Source organism: Anomaloglossus baeobatrachus, chromosome 5 (genome assembly GCF_048569485.1).
Source record: "Anomaloglossus baeobatrachus isolate aAnoBae1 chromosome 5, aAnoBae1.hap1, whole genome shotgun sequence".
NCBI classification, from domain to species: domain Eukaryota; kingdom Metazoa; phylum Chordata; class Amphibia; order Anura; family Aromobatidae; genus Anomaloglossus; species Anomaloglossus baeobatrachus.
In genome coordinates this window covers 551695076-551700753 of record NC_134357.1, presented here as the reverse complement: position 1 = coordinate 551700753, position 5678 = coordinate 551695076, and positions in this window count along the sequence as shown.

Here is a 5678-nt window from a genome sequence, read left to right as displayed (position 1 = left end):
GTGGGCAATGTTTTACACATAAATAAATCACTTCTTGTTAAACATCAAAAAAGTCACACTGGAGAGAAGCCCTTTTTTGTTCAGAATTAGGGATGATCGAATACCACATGTATTCGGCTTTGCAAATATTTGCAGAATAGGTCGTCGCTATTCGACTATTTGCGAATATTCGATAGACATTGTAAGTCTATGGAAAACCCGAATAACAACTATTTGGGCTTCCCAAAGACTTACATTGCGCATCGAATATTCGCATAGCGGCGACCTATTTATCAGATATTCGCGAAGCTGAATATTTGTGGTATTCGATCATTCCTATTCAGAATGTGGAAAATGTTTTACATGTAAATCACATTTGGTTACACACCAGAGAACTCACACAGAGCTGAAGCCTTTTTCATGTTCAGAATGTGAAAAATGTTTTTCCACATAAATCAGATGCTGTTAAACATCTGAGAACTCACACGGGGGGAGAAGCCATATTCATGTTCAGAATGTGGGAAATGTTTTACATGTCAGTTCTTGTTACACATCAAAGAATTCACACAGGTGAGAAGCCTTTTATTTGTTCAGAATGTGGGAAATATTTTGCAAGTAAATCACTTCTTGTTACACATCAAAGAAATCACACAGGGGAGAAGCCTTCTACATTTTCAGAATGTGTGAAATGTTTTAGACCTGCAACACACCTCCGTTTTTTTTGTACGTATGCGGTACGTATTTGCACGTACCGGAGACACGGAGACCCATGTTATACAATGGTAGATGGCAGACACACGTAAAATCACACGGAACGTGTGTCCGTGTGATAAGTACGTGTGTGCGCTTTTCTGCACGGATGACATGTCCGTTTTTGGCCGGCAGCACGCAGGCACGGACCCGGTAAAGTCTATGGGTCCGTGCCTGCACGGCCCGCACACGGAGTATGTCCATGTTCAGCACGTTTCGTGCGTGTGCGTTTTTACACTAGCGATCTTATTTTTATTTTTTTTTTAAATTAAATTCAGTACACTTACCTTTTTTTCTGCTGTTTTCAGTCATACTTACATTGGCGCTCGTTTTTTTTCTTCCCACGGCTCATACCGCTCCCCGATCACCAGCACGACGAGGAACAGCTGTGCAGAGAATACGCGGCAACAATTACTTTGAATATGCCGGCCGCTCATTAATCAATCTCGTATTCCCTGCTTTCCCCACCCACAGACGCCTGTGATTGGTTGCAGTCAGACACGCCCCCCGCGCTGAGTGAAAGCTGTCTCACTGCACCCAATCACAGCAGCCGGTGGGCGTGTCTATACTGTGCAGTAAAATAAATAAATAATTAAAAAAAAAAAAACGGCGTGCGTTCCCCCCCAATTTTAATACCAGCCAGATAAAGCCATACGGCTGAAGGCTGGTATTCTCAGTATGGGGAGCCCCACATTATGGGGAGCCTCCCAGCCTAACAATATCAGTCAGCAGCCGCCCAGCATTTCCACAGACATTATATGCGACAGTTCTGGGACTGTACCCGGCTCTTCCCGATTTGCCCTGGTGCATTGGCATTCGGGGTAATAAGGAGTTTTTGGCAGCCCACAGCTGCCAATAAGTCCTAGATTAATCATGTCAGGCGTCTCCCCGAGATACCTTCCATGATTAATCTGTAAATTACAGTAAATAAACACACACACCCGAACATTCCTTTATTAGAAAAAAAAACACTAACAAATTACATTGTTCACCAATTTTATAAGCCCGAAAAAGCCCTCCATGTCCAGCGAAATCCAGGATGGTCCAGCGTCGCATCCAGCTCTGCTGCATGAAGGTGACCGGAGCTGCAGAAGACACCGCCGCTCCTGTCAGCTCCACACAGCTAATGAAGGGAATAGCACGATCAGCTTTATTCAGCGTTGGCCGCGAGTAACCTCAGTGACGGCTCAGCTAATCGCGCTATTCCCTTTATTAGCTGCGTGGAGCTGACAGGAGCGGCGGTGTCTTCTGCAGCTCCGGTCACCTTCATGCAGCAGAGCTGGAAGCAACGCTGGACCATCCTGGATTACACAGGACATGGAGGGCTTTTTCGGGCTTATTAAATTGGTGAACAATGTAATTTGTTAGTTTAATTAGTTAGTTAGATTAATCATGGAAGGTATCTCGGGAAGACGCCTGACATGATTAATCTAGGACTTATTGGCAGCTATGGGCTGCCAAAAACTCCTTATTACCCCGAATGCCAATGCACCAGGGCAAATCGGGAAGAGTCGGGTACAGTCCCAGAACTGTCGCATATAATGTATGCGGCAATTCTGGGCGGCTGCTGACTGATATTGTTAGGCTGGGGGGCTCCCCATAACGTGGGGCTCCCCATCCTGAGAATACCAGCCTTCAGCCGTATGGCTTTATCTGGCTGGTATTAAAATTGGGGGGGACCGCACGCCGGTTTTTTTTTAATTATTTATTTTACTGCACAGTATAGACACGCCCACCGGCTGCTGTGATTGGGTGCAGTGAGACAGCTGTCACTCAGCATGGGGGCGTGTCTCACTGCAACCAATCCTAGGCACCGGTGGGCGGGGAAAGCAGGGAATACGAGATTGATTAATGAGCGGCCGGCATATTCAAAGTAATTGTTGCCGCATATTCTCTGCACAGATGTTCCTCGCCGCGCTGGTGATCGGGGAGCGGTAAGTATGAGAGAGGGCTGCTCACTTCAGTCACTCGGGGGATTAGCGGTCAATGGTGAATCCTTCACAGGTGACCGCTAATCAGTACGCGGCACACAGACAGAGCCGCGGCATGACAATGAAGTCGGGTGAAGTGCACCCGAGTTCATTCTCATCGCGTAACTCTGTCTGCTGTCAGCCGACATGTATCAACGACATTGTGCAACAAACAAACGGACATTCCACACGGACATTTCACGTACACATACACGGGCATTTTACACACAAACACGGACATTTTACACGTACACACGGCTCGCATACACCATCACACGGATGCCATATGTATCGGAGAAACGCCCCAAAAAAACGGAACACGGACCTGAAAAACGGACCGTGTCACACGGACGTTTTTCTATGCGGAAGTGTGTTTTAGGCCTTACACATAAATCACATCTTATTACACAAGAGAATTCACAAAGGGGAGAAGCCTTTTTCATGTTAGGAATGTGGGAAATGTTTTGCAGATCAATCAAGTCTTTTTATACATCAGAGCACTCACACAGGGGAGAAGACTTTTTCATGTTCAGAATGTGGGAAATGTTTTACACGTATTTACGAATTTACACTTTTCTTGTTACACGTCTTTTTCGTGTTCAGAATGTGGGGGTCACCCCTCCTTTATACCTCCCGACCGACAGACAGAGCACGTGACGCGCTCTCTAGCGCCCCTCTTATAGTCAGGCCAATTATGGAATTGCCCGACAATAAGCAAGGAGGCCGCTATACTACTTATGCCGATTATTGAAGGGTCCCCAGTGAGAGTAGGGTATATATTCCCCCGACCTCCGCGGGCGGAATATATAAAACCTCCCCGGATCTCACTGGCCTCCCCACAATAATCCTTGGCACAACTCGCTGCCACCAACCGCTTCACGGTAACTATTAGCCGAACACACAGACGTGGGATTCAAGATCGAGATAACAGAACAGCCCAAGATTAATTATATAATTTAATCAGCCTAAAGCACACTAGAAACTACAATATATACAATAGGGAATCTACAGAATATACATATGTCAGAGTACAGTTACAGATAAAGCATGGTTTACAAACAGGTATGCAATTCAATCAGTTACCTTGTGCGTCTGGCCACAGGGGGGCACTGTAGACCAGGTTTCTAGGAACTCCCACAGATGTTTCCTGCACGTGACCCCCAGCGAAAGAACCTTGGAAAATGGCCGAAGTAGGGTTATCAACCTGGGCAAATCCAGGTCCCCTCCTACCTTAGTGACCTCAGAGGGAGCACTGCTCCACCCCTGGCTGGAGTTATGGACAAAATCCACAACATGGAATATGGCCATAACTTGGCCTGGGAGCGTCGTAGGCGGACGCCAACGCTCTCATTGTGACAGCTATGAATTTAGCTACAGAATGAGAGGACTCGTGACTTGTCTACTAGTTCCACATTGGCTGATATCACGCCTGGGGTATTTCCCAAGCTCCCGCTCCCATAAAAAAGGGTGTGCCAGCATCGTCCGCATGCGGAGACACCATTTTTATGGTTGCCATATTTATCGGAAATATGGCTTGCGAGATATGAACCATTTTTTACTGGAGTCGTTCTGTCTGGATACTTCCAAGCTTGCTAATGAGATAGCAGCTCCTACCACAGGGTCACGGCAGGGAGTCATCCTGTGTCCATTGTTCCCACATCATCTCATCTCCATATCACAGGAGATGGCCATGGAGGTGTAACACCTTCACAGATGCTGGACATTGAGAACAAGAAGGGAGGGGGGCACTGCCAGGGAGTGATGAGCGATTATGACTGGAAGTCATAATTCATCTTCATATCCCGGGATTTGCCTCACACCTCCCCCCTTTTGAGGGCGCTAGGGGGCAGCACACTCCGGTGTTCCCCCGTGCGCCCGTCCGCGACCTCTCCTTGTCGGGACAGCCCGTCTGCGTTACCGTGGTCACGGCCCCTTTTGTGGCGAATGGTGAAGTTGTATTGCTGGAGCGCAAGGCTCCATCGCAACAATCGCCCATTCGTCCCAGAGACGGTGTGCAACCAGCTGAGGGGATTGTGGTCCGTCTCCACGATGAAGTGGCGCCCGTATAGATAGGGTTGCAGACGCTGCAGGGCCCACACTATGGCCAGGCACTCCTTCTCCATCGTGGAATAGGCCACTTCCCTTGGTAACAGCTTCCTGCTCAGGTACAAGACTGGGTGCTCTTGGCTCGCAGAGTCCACCTGGCTGAGCACCGCACCGAGGCCGAAGTCACTGGCGTCGGTCTGTACTACAAACGGCCGCGTGAAGTCGGCTGCCTGTAGCACGGGCGGGCTGGACAGGGCGTCCTTTAGGGCCTGGAAGGCTGTCTCGCAGTCCATTGTCCAATCGACTGCAGAGGGCAGCTTCTTCTTGGTGAGGTCCGTCAAGGGCTTTGCCAGGCTACTATAGCGTGGAACAAACCTCCTATAGTACCCGGCGGTCCCTAAGAAGGACATCACCTGCTTCTTGGTCCTGGGGGTGGGCCAGGATGCGATGGCTTCCACTTTCTCAGGCTCGGGCTTCAGTGTTCCCCCGCCTACCCGGTGACCGAGGTACTGGACCTCGCTCATGGCCAGCTGACACTTGCCCGGCTTGATGGTCAAACCTGCCCGGTGGACCCGCCTGAGCACCTGTGCTAGATGCTCTAGGTGATCTTCCCAGGTGGGACTGAAGACGGCAATGTCATCCAGGTACGCGGCCGCGTACCCTTCAAGTCCCTTGAGCAGGGTGTTGACCATCCGCTGGAAAGTGGCAGGGGCATTCCTCATCCCGAATGGCATCACCGTGGACTCGTACAGTCCAAATGGGGTAATAAAGGCAGAGCGTTCCCTGGCCTTGCGAGTCAGGGGGATCTGCCAATATCCCCGGCTCAGATCCATGATGGTCAGGTACTGAGCCCCGGCCAACTGATCGAGCAGGTCATCGATGCGTGGCATTGGGTACGCATCGGCGACCGTGACCGCATTGAGCCCCCTGTAG